At 35.4% G+C, this 14,844-nt stretch overlaps 1 protein-coding gene across 2 annotated transcripts in view; it reads left to right on the forward strand.

The window, feature by feature from the left end:
- The first annotated feature begins 5,318 nt into the window (after positions 1-5,318).
- The window catches only part of LOC109086097 (short transient receptor potential channel 5-like), a 69,410-nt gene continuing 59,884 nt past the window's right edge, over positions 5,319-14,844 (forward strand). The window contains exon 1 of one of the 2 annotated variants that reach the window (XM_042716865.1): positions 5,319-6,208. The gene's annotated coding sequence lies outside the window, so the exon portion shown is untranslated. The remainder of the gene's footprint in view (positions 6,209-14,844) is intronic. The other variant, XM_042716866.1, reaches the window with a different exon arrangement.

Consider the following 14,844-nt stretch of genomic DNA (forward strand, 5'->3'; position numbering starts at 1 on the left):
TGTAATTTCATTATTAGTTATTCTTCTAAAGAAAACACTGAAAACTCCCTTCGTCATTTTCTGCTGGTCGCCTAATAGTACCAAAATGACTATATCTAATTACAGTAACTAAGCTTTTAATGGAGTCTTATATATTTCATAACTGTGGTATTTTCTTACCTAATTTATTTATTTATCCTGTAAAAATCTTATCCACAGAGACTTACAACTTCCCCTACTTCCCCTTGAACAATATTTGTGCCTTAAAAAAAAACTCTCCTTTTTTGTTTTCAAATTACTGGCAGAACAAGCAGGGTTACAGTGGACATTTCACAGTGCTCTGTTTACGTCACCAAAAAGTACAGTCAAAAAATAATATTGCTATTCAAATTACTAGTAACCAATGGGACAGAAACCTATAGGGGTCATTCCTGGTATTCGGTACATTTTGTGTCCCCATTAAAGATCACAATCCTATTGCCTTAAAATGCCAAACAATATAAATTTTAAACTTGTTTTAGTCATACATAACACCATTTGGACTTCAAGCATATTAAAGTTGATTTATTTGTTTATCACATTTTCATAAATACAACACTTACTGTTATAGATTCAAATTTCAAGTTTTAGATTTAAACTTGATGAGTAATGTTTAACATGTTATTTCTTATTTAACCCAGCTCAGACCCAAGTGATGTCAACAAAAACATCATAATGTAGTCTCAATTAAAATTTCTTGGAGTATAAAAATGCATTTATTAAAAAAGAAAACTTTTGAATATTTAGCCTTTCTATTCATAGACTAGGTTAAGCAGCAGCTTGACTAAAATTATTAATACGGTCCCTAAACTTTCTCACTAAACTGTTGACTGAGGAAAATCCACTGCCATGTGTATATTAGGTTGTCATTCTGAGGAATCCATAAACACTCGCTCACCCACTCATTCATTTGTAATTAGATGTCAGTGTGGTACACCAATCTGATTCCACCAGTTCTAGCACCAATTTATATGCATCCAAATTACACCCAGGTTTAATGTATTATTTAATAGAGCCATCCAGCACAGTTCAAATACATCACTTTGTCAAATGAGCAAGGAGGGCTTGTCCATTGTTAATGTGGCTCATAATCAGAGAGGAGAGGTAGTGTAGGCATCTGTTTTTTTAGTGGAATCATTTTAAGCTCTTTATCAATTATTCATTTCCAGGGACGATTGTAGCAAGCAACTGTGGATAAATTGACATAATATATTATCAGGATGTTTAACATAATGAATCCAAGGGCAGTGTAAACCATATTTTAAAGGAATAGTTATCTCAAAAATGTATATTTCTTCACCCTCAGATCAGTTTGTTTCTTCATTAAATCAGGGCTGAAGAAATGTAGAATTACATCACTTGCTCACCAAATAGTTTTAAACAGCTGATGATTTTATCAGCTGTTTAGGATCTCATTCTGATGGCACCCATTCACTGAAAAGGATCCATTAGTGAGTAAATGATGTAATGACAAATTTATCCTAATCAGTTTTATTGAATACACAGATTAATTTACATCTTGGATGGTCTGAGGGTGAGTACATTTTCAGCAAATGTTCAGTTTTGGGTGAACTATTCATACAAATGTTATTACTGATTACATTTATACAGTTAGAATATTATTTGTGTTGATTGTTTGTGTTATTTCAGAAAGAATACTTGTCAATGAATACAATGTCAGTTTGCTTAGATAAAATATCAAACAAACTGGCATTTGCAAACAAAAGAGAGCTTTTCTGGAGCGTTTGCTTACTACCTTTACTTAGCAAAATATAAAGTCTTACCTATTTTAATGTAGCAAGATTCAGGCATTTTAAGTGTGCCTTCAGTGTCTTCTGGGGGACACTGTAACTTCCTACTTCCTTATCACTGATGCTAATGAATAAAATATATGAATTTTCAAAAAATATTCACTGAACACAGTGAATAATATGTGCTGAGTTCCATTAAATCTGACGTAGTCTGTAATGTTATGTTTCCAACAAAGCAGATATGTGGATAATGAAACCTCAGTACAATTTCTTCAGATTGGACAATAGCTTGCAGTAGATGTTAGGAGGACGATTGGCCTATTCCTTTGTGAAGTGCAGCAAATGCATTATTTATTTTTACTTGAATAGACTGAGAGGAAACTGGGTAGAAACAACTGCTACATGTGGATGTTCATAGATAAGTGTACTTATGCACTGAGGTGCTTTTATTGTAGTAATAAACATTCAACAGTACTAAAGCATTTAAAGTATTTGTCATCTCACTGAGTGTATTGCAAACTCATTTTTCAACTTAACCACTGGGTAAAATATATCTCTTTCACCAAATAAAGTGATACTGCAGCAAACTCCAAAATTCATCTTGCAAAAATACAACTAAAGTAAGTAACACACATTTGCTTGTCAATCAAGTTTTTTTTTTCCCTTGTACATGCATTCACACTGTTTTTATACTGCACTAATGAAATGTTGTATTCTCTAACCCACAGCCAGCCATATGACTCAGGTTCCCCAGTATTAGTCACATTATAAATTCCCTTACACAAGGACAGAAAAACCATTATAAGCATTAAAATGTATCTCTCACATTATCATAACAACGATTAAAATTTGAAAGTGATGTGAACAGCTTGGAAAATGCAGTATAAATGAAACTTGAAAGCCAATGAATGTTTGAAAACATGGAGAATACTGTGTCAGAATGTAGAATATGAATGTAGAAATAATGGAAAAGGGGAAATTTTACCTGTAACAAGAATATTTTTGCTTTATTTTTATTTTTTTTTAAGTTGCATTTAAAATTTGACCAAAAAAAAAAAAAAAACACTGAGGGGCACATGACGCTAGTGATTCATCATGATGACCTGCATAAATCATGCTTCGAAGGATAATCCAGCGTGTTATTATAGTCCAAAATTGATTATTTTAAAGGCAGAGGATTCATAAATGCACGGAAGTGTGCCAAACAAAGTGTACATTTTCAAAAATGTACATACATTTTACCTGCTGAGGGTGCCATCGAGCTGCGCCGTTGAGGGCTAGTTACAACAGTTTGGGCTGTTGCTTACGTCATTTTAAATGGAACCCAGTACTCACAAAATTATACCTTCACTGAAACCTTTTTTTGCCCTTTTATGATTTGTAATTATCTAGCATGTGTGGGTCAAAACAAAACAAAACAAAACAAAAAAACACCAACAACAACTATAACAAAAAAACCCTTCCCAATATTTCACAAGAAATCCACAAAATTCCAGTCCATCAATTAACATTTTGTAAAGCGAAAAGCTGCATGTTTGTAGGAAACGAATCTATCATTAAGACGTTTTATGTTCAAATCGTTGCTGACTTTTCAACAAATTTTCATTTTTGGGTGAACTGTTCTTTAATCTGGTAAGTTATCTATACTGTTGTATTCTAGCCAAATTACAGGTCCAAAATCCATAATAATGCTTCCTCCAGTGGAAAAGCCCATTCCCTGTTGTCCTCTCAACATATTTGTTTAGAACTGTTTTCATTTATAAACGGTGCTTCATCTGTGCATATTTCTCATCTGATTCAGACAAGACAACTTTTTCTCTTGAGAAAGCATTATTATAGATAGAGGACTCTTATTTTAGCCAGAAACATTGATTTAAAGTTAAAATATCTATATATTGTTAAAATATTGTTTATTGTAAACATGCAGCTTTTTGCTTCATAAGACATTAATTAATTGTATACAGTCATCTGAACTCTCATTCTATCATCAAATTTTCATTATTGGGTGAACTATTCTTTTAATTAACACATATAGGGGACATTTTCAATTCAATTCAAGTATATTTGTATAGCACTTTTTACGATACAAATCGTTGCAAACCAACTTTACAGAAAATTAAGTTTCTACAATATTTAGCTTATCAGTGGTGACTGTTAGTTTATGTGCATATGGCAGAAATGTACGGAAAAATCAATTAAAGACCTAATCAAACAGACAATGAACACTATTAACAGTAATTATTATATGATGCAATCAAACTTATAGCAAAATGTGGTAGTTCTGTATGTTGTTTCAAGGTTAGCATCATTTGAGGTCATCTGAGGGGTTGGCATCATCTCTTCTCAGGTGTTCTGGATCCAGATTGAAGCTTGTAAATCCTAGTTACCACAGGATGTTAAGGGTAATGTGTTGCTTTTGTCAACAGGGAAAAGATAAATGGTGCATTTATTTGCTTCCCTCAGTGTTTTCAGGACTTAAAAATGAGAATTGAATTCAAGAGAAAGATGTAGATTTGTTGAGGGCAGAGAGCCCAGATTCATCTGACAAGATTAGGGAAATTTCCCTTTGATGATGGATTGAGCTGAGAGGAGTTTGTGTATTTAATGATTATTTAATGGTGATGAGTGTGAGATCACAGTGGGACTCTGTAATGTTTCTCTTGTGTTCAGGTCCTCAGCTAATAAGGGCAAAATGGGTATTGTGAATCAAATCTATGGTTTGAGGTGGCTAGAAGAACCACCAGTCAATATCCAGGGACATACATTTGCAAAGCCCTGTCCAAACACATCACTGACTCACACATCTGAGAGCGGGTGCTGTTACATCTGTGATTCCACTCGCAATTATAGGCAAGTCAAGGTGAAGAAACATTTAGCAGCAAACATTATTTTTGACGACAGTCATGCCTTATTTGGCATTCATCCACATATTCAAACATCAGTTGCTGTTGCATGCTGTTTTGTCTCCATGCCAAAATAGGGAGGGGGCTTACAGTTAACAAATTAAAGGAACAGTAAACCTAAAATTAAATTAGCTGTAAAGCCAAAAAAAAAAAAAAAAAAAAAAAAAAAAAAAAAAAAAAAAAATTGACTCAACGTTTTGCAGTTAAAAAATGTCTTGATGGATTTAATTCTTTCAAACACATGGCTTCTTCACTTGACAAGACATTAATTGATGGACTGAAATCGTATGGATTACTTGTGGGTGATGTTTGTATCAGCTGTTTGGACTCTCATTCTGACGGCACCCATTCACTGCAGAGGATCCTTTGGTGATCAATGCTAATTTCTCTAAATCTGTTCTGATGAAGAAACATACTAATACATCTTGGATGGCCTGAGAATGAGTACATTTTGAGAAAAGTTTCATTTTTGGATGAAGTATTCCTTCAACAGGTTGCATTTTATTTATTTATCTTTAAACAGTAGAATTACTAACATGTTTAAAGCATATGGCACTAAATGTCTTGGAAAGGACTACGTTTTGAGGCTTAATTTGGACCTTGACAGTTCCTGGTCACTATGGTTTTGTGAAATGGAAGAATCCAATGCAGCAAAAACATTCTTCAAAACATCTAATTTTGTGTTCGACAAAAAGTCTATACGGATTTGGAACGACGGCTGATTAAACGATGACAAAATTTTCATTTATAAATGTATCTATTTCTGTAACAGAAGGATCCCAATTGTTAGATGGAATATTGTTGCAAAATCATCCACAACTCCAACATTTAAAAGTTAAATTATAAGAAGGGAAACCAGTAAGTGTTAACCAATAAAAGAAAACTTGTAGCAATTCAAACGGTTGTGTGATGTCACGAATCAAGCGCCACAGCAGCATCCCTCAGTCTGACACCATGACAACCGCAGCGCGCGAACGCTGGAATCTTTGCATCTGCCGCGAAGCCCAGTACGAAGACAAGATGCCGCCATACGCGTGCGAGACGCACTTGTTTTTTTGAAATATTCCTCACTCTGCACTTTTGGAAGAAGACGTCGGGGATTCGCAAAACCACCTGTACGTGAGTTAAACAGCCGTTCTGCTGGCCAACCCTTAATATTTCTGTGCCGTAAGAACTGCTCTGGGTTGACTACACTGAAAAAAGCCGCGCGTATAGGAGCGATAAAATGCGCATTGGAGTCAGAGATGCTCCTCATGGCGTTTACGCGTGGGGAGCCCACTGGGGCGTGTGTGCTGTGCGTGTTAATGCATGTGTGGTAGAGTGAGAAAGGAAAATACAGGAAAGAAAAGAGGCTCGTACATTCGCCGCACGCGTTCCACTGGCTCTACGTGGGGAATATGAGGATCTCGGGAGGACGCCAATGATAAATAGTATTCCAGACTCCCGTCACATAAGAAGACCACGGAACACCCTCCTCAGAGACCCCTTGTTTGATACGAGGGGTTGATTGAATATCCATGTAGTAAGGCGCATCAGGTAAGCGACGCCATACAGGGATTCGTTACATTCGCATTGAAGTTTTTAAACGTCTTTTGTCGAGTATCATTTGATAAAGCGCAAAAAGTGAAAGCGCTCAAGCGCCTTCCTACCTACATCTGCAGGTGTCAGTGCGTGCGATTGGTCAACAAGAATGGACATACCACGCAACTGGCCATGCAAACCTGGTCTGTAAATTAAATGAAGCGTTTTTATGCAGATTTTAATGAATTTGGGAAGCTTTATGAGATTTTACTGCCAGTATTGAGACGAAGGATAGAAAGAGTTATCACAACATCCATTATCTTAAATGATCCTGATTACTGCATGGATGCTTAATGCTGCTTGTTTGAGTTCAACTTTGAGATCACACGATATTGATTCTTGGTGAATATACCAATATACACTATTTTTTATATGTAAGCGTCCAATAACCAGTTTGCAAAACATATATTAAATTATCTTATTTTTGCTTTTTTATACAAGAATTAATTTTCATAATACAACAACATATACATTCTGAATTATGTTATTATTGATGATGATGAAGATTATTTAGATGGTGGCAGATTTATTTTCATCCTTATTTAGGGCTGTCTGAATCTTAAACGATACACGTCTCACTTGTGAACGAATGGCTGTTATTTAAAAGCATTAATGCAATGCATTAAATACGTTGTTCTACTTGTAAATATCATTTTTGGCTGCTTTTCTATAGTGATCAATCAAATGGCATCATTTACAGATAGTACAGATCTAATAAGTTGAAAAGATTGAATATCAGGGCAAATATTGGTCAAACTAATTATCAGTCTGTCTCTATTCAAAAAGCCAGATTGTAATGGTTATGTAAAAAATATTAAAAATATATTTAATGCATGTAAGACTTGCTAAGCAGGCACTGATGGCTACAGGATAATTATTGATACCCGCTGCTCTCTGAGGGCTGAAGATTGTGATCAAAAATTTATACACTCGTTCCAGGCACTGTTACTGTACGTGAGGAAAGAGAGGTTATCTCTTCAAGGGAGCGGAGGGAAAAAAAAGAAATTGGTGTGAGCAGCACTATTAGGTCTGTACAGTAAATGAAGCGTTTTTAATGCAGATTCTTAATGAACTGGGGAACTTAATATTTTAAAGGCTGTTGTCACAAGGATGCAAATGCTAGTTGTAACATTTATGGTCTGGGTAGTTAATAGGGTCTAACATCTTTGGATTGTATTGTAATGGTGTGCTGGGTTCCATTATCTACAAGAGCCTAATGCCGCAGTGTTGGTTCAACTTTTTAGACTGTAATGGTTTTGTAAACAAATGTCATTCTTTTTGACATGATTTTCTGAATTTGCAGAACATTTACTCACCATTAAGCCATCTAAGATGTACTGTAGATAAGTTTGCTTCTTCATTGGAACCGATTTGGAGAAATTTTGAATTATGTCACTTGGATCCTCTTCAGTAAATAGGTGCAGTCAAAATGAGAGTCCAAACAGCTGATAAAAACATCACAATAATCCACAAGTAATGCCCATGACTCCAGGCCATCAATTAACATCTTGTGAAGTGAAAAGTTGCATGTTTGTAAGAAACAAATCCATCATTAAGGCATTTTACCTTTAAACTGGTGCTTCTGTACAAAATACTATAATTCATAATAATGCTTCCTCCAGTGAAAAAGTCCATCCCCTGTTGTCATCTCACATCAAAATCCACTGACATATTTGTTTAGAACTGTTTTGGACTGTGCTTGATCTATGCATATATCTCTCATAATTCAGACGAGATGGTTTGCAGTAGGGCTGCACAATTAATAAAATTTCTAATCGCGATTACAATTATGGATGCCACAATTAAGTGGCATCCATAATTGTTGTTATCCATTGTTGTTCTCTTGTTGATCTGATTGTTTCTACTGTTCTCATTTGTAAGTCGCTTTGGATAAAAGCGTCTGCTAAATGATTAAATGAAAAATTAAAAAAAATCTCAAAAAACAAAAAAAAATTGTCAAAATCCAACTAATAAAATCCTCCCCCTTAAAATATGTTTTTTTCTTTCTACATGTTATCTTAAGGTTTTTTTATAATTTATAAATGTATAGTTGACATTTGAGGCATAATACTATAGAAATGCGCTAAAAGATTTTCAGTTAGAGCGTTTCCAGCTTGTTTATTTTCATATAAAAAATACGGCATGCAGTTGCATCAAACAATGGTATAAACATCATTCAATGTAAATTGTGATAATCGTAATTAATAATCGCAATTACAATTTCAAGGGAATAATCGACAATTATGATTAATGTGCAGCCCTGGTTTGCAGTTAAAACATCTTGATGGGTTTGTTTATTACAAACACGCAGCTTGTGGATTACTTACATTTCTTGTGGATTATTGTGATGTTTTTGTCAGCTGTTTGAACTCTATTTCTGACAGTACCCATGCAAACACACACACACACACACACACACACACACACACACACACACACACACACACACACACACACACACACACACACACAGATATATATATATATACTGTATATGTACATATCTAATATGGCCTGAGGGTAAGTCAATTTTATGCACATTTTCGTTTTTGGTTAACTAATTCTTTAAAGTATGTCAACATCTGAAGTAGTATACCACAAACACTTATACAAACTGTTCCGTGCAGTATAAATGTATTTATACAGACATTATGAATACAGAAATAATGTTGTAACATTAATGTTTTAAACATGAAATGCAATGAAATTATGAATAGAAAAAACAAAGAAACAACAAAGCTATAAATTATGAAATATAGAGAGTTTAAGACTGTTTGATGCTGTTTTGAAGGAGCACCAGAGCTGGTTTCGATACTATGAGTCAGTGCTGTGGCATATTTTAGTACCATTTTTATGCTGCATTATGTCTTTTAACAGACATTGGATGTGTACAGATACCTTAAGGCTACGGGATAATAAATGATATCTGCTCATCTCTGAGGGCTGAGGAGTGTGATCCCAGTTTATACACTTGTTCCAGGTGCTGTTTTGAGTGGAAACAAAAGTGAGGCAGTAGACAGGGTTTGTCCCAAATGGACTGTCCATGCTCATTGCCTCAAGGGAGCTAAGGGGAAAAAAAGAAATTGGTGTGAGCAACACTATTAGGAGGTGACAGAAGAAAAAAACTTTACTGTATAACGTATTGTTTTGGTTTGTTGGTGTATAAGAGTTTGAGCTTTGAGTTTGTAAGCCAGGGTTCATTTGGACTAATGTCTCTGGGGATCAATTTAACCTTGTCCCCAGTTTTTCATCTCCAGGGTTGTAATAAAATTGCACAGGACACATCAGGGTCCAACCTTTAAACCCTTGATTATAAGTGAGTGACCTAGCCTCTCAAATAAGATTACATCGCTTAATGGTGCATTACATAAGATAAACAGATTTGGGACTTAGGCAAATACAGGTGTGTACTTACCGGCCCACACACGTCTTCAAAAAAGTGGATCATCATGCTTTTTTTCAGAATAATAATCAAATCCTTAATGTACGGTGCACCTACAGTAGCCTACTGTAGATGATTTTAAGGATGGTAAAGCCTTTAAAATGGAGTCCTTGAAAGACAAAGATTAACAATGTGTGGGAGTGTAGAACAAAGAAAAAGAAAGAAAAAGTTTACTGGGGAGGAGTATTTAGTATATTCACATAGCTTTCAAAATGAATGTACAGCGAGTGTTTTATAATGATTGCCCACCGAAGTGTTTTGGGGAAGTTTGTGAGGACCAGTCGAGTTTATGGGCAACAGACACTCCAAACACAGACACGATTGCTTGTTCTGACAGAGGAACTACACACTGATGGCATCCACCTGTCTTCAAATAGCTGAGATTCCACACATTCAGAATGCTTTCATTGTTTTCATTTGTATTTTGGTGTGTTTGGTGATTCTGAATGGATCCGTATAGTAGTTTATATGCAGTCCTTTGGCATCTCCCTGTAGGTTTGTTTGGTATGGCAGGTTGACTTGTGCTTATTTGTTAAAGTTACTGTATAATTGAGCCTTATGTGCTTTTATACTTTTAAGATGTAAGCAATATTTGTAGTGACATTTTCATACAAAGTATATTTGCAAAAAAAACTAAATGTAAATCTGTCTTTAATTTGTTTTTAAAAATAATTACATGGAATTTAAAAGTATATAACTCTAGAATACAATGTTTTTTTGTAAAAAGAAAATGTTGGGGGTCCTTGCAGTATTGGTTTCAGAGAGGGCCTTAGTGGGGTACAGTGTTAAAGACTGTTAAAAAGTGGAAAAGAAAGAAGGAAAGAGATAAATAAGGACAAAGGGAGAAGGTCAGGTGTACTTTGTGAGAAGATAATAAATCTAATAGAATAGCAGGGTGTCTGGTGGTTTATGCTGTCTGGCTTTGTGGTGACTGAGTGTTTGAGTCCAGCAGAAGTCAGCTCCTCTGAGGCCCAGACTCATACAAGCTGCTTACGTGGTTTACATCAAATCAGAACCCATTAATAAATCTGCCGGTGCTCTTTAGCAAGAATAATGTGCCATTATTGGAAATGCAGAATGTACCTACTGTTTTGGTCATTATAAACTGCATTGGGTGCATTGTTGGTTGTAATTATTGTCATATTTACATCTAAAGTTCAAATGATTGGTCAATGTGATTTTAAAAATAGATCCTTTCAGATGCCTCATGCTAACATTTTGTCTATTTGGGAAAAATAAACTGACCAGTCCTATCTAATCAAGTGTTTAAATGGACTGTACTACCAGAAGCTTTTGTAGAAGTAGAAGTTCTCTGTGTTAAGATTGCAAATTTAAAAATCAAATCAAATTCAAAAGAAAAAAAAAAAAAAAAAAACATTAAAATTTTAATTCATAGAGAACATACATAAACAAAAAAAAAAAAAAATGGTGTAGTGTTTATTTTGAACTTTTTTGAATTTGCTCAAAAATTGCTAGTAAATGTAATGAATAATTGCAAGCTACAAGTAACACATTAAATTAAACACAATTTTGAAATAGTAAAATAAATGCTTTGCAAAGTCACACTTCAAACTTTTGACCTATGTACAGTAAGAATAATATCCAATAAAAACCTACACTGCTTATTTAAGGTATCATGTGCTTCAGATCCTCATCCAATACAGAAAAGTATCAATTAAAATAGCTGTAACTTATGTAGAACACTATTAGTTTACACAAATATTTGTGTATGCTATGTGTTTTTATGCTTTGTAGAGTATCATGCTGATGTCTCCAGTGGGTCAATTCTGAGTCAGATCTCCTGTGCACTTCGTGTGAGACATGCTCTTGGTGTGGCACAGGGATTTGCCTTAGAGCGCATCAAAACATTCACGTTTGAGTTCCCATGCTGTTTAGGATGCCGCGTTAGAAGCTCGCTAGGTTGTGGAACAGAGCTTCAGACACACAAAACAGAAACTTTGATCCCATCTCACATCGATGACACATTCTTTAGACATGACAAAAGCATGGCTTTGAAGTATTGCCTAGGTTCACGGAGAGGAGAGTAACTCAACGTGCCTGGCATATTAAACTCTCACATCAATGCTCTACATCACTGCCACAGCATCTCCATATGTCACGGCGAACAGCTCTTAACCCTGAAAATGACTCACAAGATGAACTCACTCATGGCTTATACTTTCCCATAATTATCGCCGCTACTGAATTAAAAAGCCTTTCAATAGACCAGCGAGTTTGTTGACGTGGATAAATGATAGAAAATTGTGTTTGTGCATCTGCGTGCATGTTGCAAACGCCAGGAAGACTATGGGTTGTTTATTAAACTAAAAGGTTAAACTGGAGACAGGCTGTTGGAAATACATTCAGGTATGACTTAGGGATTAATAAGAAAAAAGTATCTGTTGTACAGAAGCAGGAACGGCTTTGCAGGATGAATTGGATTCATGGAGCTGACTAATGAAAAAATAATAAAGCATAGAGAGTTAAGTATGGTGTATGTATAGATTATCCTCACCACATAATAGTCAATAATAAATGCCTCTAATAAGAGAAAACAACACATTTCAGAATTTGCAGCCATATCTGCCAGGGAATTCACTAGAAAAGAACATCTTGGATCATATTTGAGCATGTAATAGAAAGCAGCTACTTCACAAAAAATACTTTTGCCCCTTCCTGCTTGTCGGATAAACATTGGGGAAGCAGATCTGGGCTTTTCATGTTTATACGTGTAGCATGCTGGGAAGAACAGCCATAGTCCTTCCAGTCTTTGCATTCTTTACACTAGACAAGGCGAAGATGTTTCTGTGCTTGTCTTATAAGTTTGTTTTGGATCACAAGAGATTGCAGAGCTTAGCTCTTCATGCAAATTTAAAGGCTTCCCAAACACCCTCATTGGTTAGCTCCTGGCTTTTTGACATGAGGGTGGAGCACACGGGCAAGTTTGCTAAAAGGAAAAGATATAATGGTAAGGCCATGCAGTCGCTTTGTATTGTTAGAGAATCTGACAGGAGGAAGCATTTTCCTTCCTCTCAGACATAAGTTAAATTTTCATTATATGTCTGCCTGTCAGTGTTTGTTAGGGTTTGTCGAATGAGTAATGGCAAAATGACAGAGGTTTCCTCTAAATGTTAACTGTAGGTCATGACAAATTGACCATGATGATAAGTTACGACAGCAGAAAAAACAACAGAAGCTAGAAAAGGAAAGTTTGTCAAGAGAAACTCTGCTGTTGTTGACAAACAGTTTAAGAAAGGTTTGACATTCATTCAGGCCTTTAGCAGGTTGTGTTGTTGCGAAGGTGTTCTGAGCACTTTGCTAGTGATTTAGGTGTTTCCTTGAGCATTTCTAAGTGGTTGCCATGGTGTTCTGAGTGGTTGCTTGGCAGTTAGCGACAGAGAGACAGACAGACAGACAGACAGACAGACAGACAGACAGACAGATAGATAGATAGATAGATAGAAAGATAGATAGATAGATAGATAGATAGATAGATAGATAGATAGATAGATAGATAGATAGATAGATAGATTGACAGATGTGTATGTAACCAGTGGGTAGAGAGAAATGTAGGGAGATCTTAATGTAAAGATGAAAAATATTACAATTTCATATTCATCTTTGCAGACAGGTTTACAGTAGACTGTCTCTTTCTAAACACACAGCACAGCAAGGAGTTTAATTGGATTACAGTGGCATAAACGAGCCATCCTTCAGAATCTGCTGTTTTGTAGCCTCTGAGAAGGCATGCTTCAATTTCTAATGTCTCTAATGCCCGTGAATGTCTACTTATTTGCATGCCATCTGTGCCAGCCTGTTCCTTTAGTTACAACTCAAGCTATATGTGCTAATCTCTCTGCTTGCCGTAAAAAAAAAAAAAAAAAAAAAAAAAATTAATTTAGTCTGCTAAATAACTAAATGTAAATGTAAGATGCAATTGTGCTGTGTCAGGCCATTTTTAATTTAATTAACTCATCTCAAAGGACCAGACAAGCCCAAATGAGTTGCGTCTATAAGCGTCTGTGCTTGATTATCCTGAGGTTTCTCCTGAAAGATCCATACTCTCTGTCTGATTCAATCTGGAAAATACTCATCGATGTATTGATTTAATCAGTGTGCCCGTTCAGACCTCGTCAGTGGCTTTTCATTGATCCTACAAGTTGAAGTTATTTCCCCTCAGAGCACAGTGTGCTTCTTTTGTAATTCTTGTTTTTCTTTACTGCGGTTAAAAACAGGTAAAACAAAAAAGCTATTTAAGTAAAAAAGTATTACAGTAGGGTTCAGAAAGCCTGAGACTACTAATGTTGTTAAAATTATGCTATTTTGCAGTTTTAAAATTAGAAATTATATCAGCACAAAAAATGTAATTAAAAGTTAATCTAAAAGATATATATGAATCTCCCTATTGTTTTTAATACTGATTTCAAGATAATGGACTTTGTAAGTAGCATGGTCGATGTCATATGATTAGTAACCTGTTCTTTTGTATAATACTTCAAATCATGGTACAGTAAAAAAAAAAAAAAAAAAAAAAAAAAACAGTTTGAGATCATATGGTAAATAAATTAATCATTTTTGATGCTATGGAAGGAAATATCACTGAGTTCAGGCATTCCGGAATTGCTCCTAGTCCAATGAGAGAAACATTCTCCACTTCAGATGGATCACTAGGGATTGTCCTGCACACTTAGTTTCCGTCCAATTTATCAGCTAATGTTTGGCCCAACTTATACTCTAATGATATTCCTCAGAGATAAGCCGCCCTTAGAGGACTGAGAACTACAGATTAATTACACAATTAAACCATCTGCGATTAGACTGCAGAGATAATTGCTCGGTCATAGTGGTGCTTTGTAATGGAGTCACTGGGGCTGTCAAGCGCTTGCCTTCCCTTTATCTTCACCTCAGGTTTAAAAGCAGGGTAAAGTTTATAGGAAGGGTCATTGATTGTTAGAAATCATTATACTGTACAGCAACCACATGAAAGTAAAAGAAGGCTGAAGTAAGAATTGCTAGAGTAAGCTGCTTCGGGAAAGGTGCGTTATACAAGAAAGTCTTTTATCCGATTAAAATAATCGGCCAATTAATCGATAATCAGAATAATCGTTTGTTGCAGCCCTAGTTTCAAATAACAAAACAATGTATTGTT

This window comes from Cyprinus carpio, chromosome B1 (assembly GCF_018340385.1).
Source record: "Cyprinus carpio isolate SPL01 chromosome B1, ASM1834038v1, whole genome shotgun sequence".
Classification (NCBI taxonomy): Eukaryota; Metazoa; Chordata; class Actinopteri; order Cypriniformes; family Cyprinidae; genus Cyprinus; species Cyprinus carpio.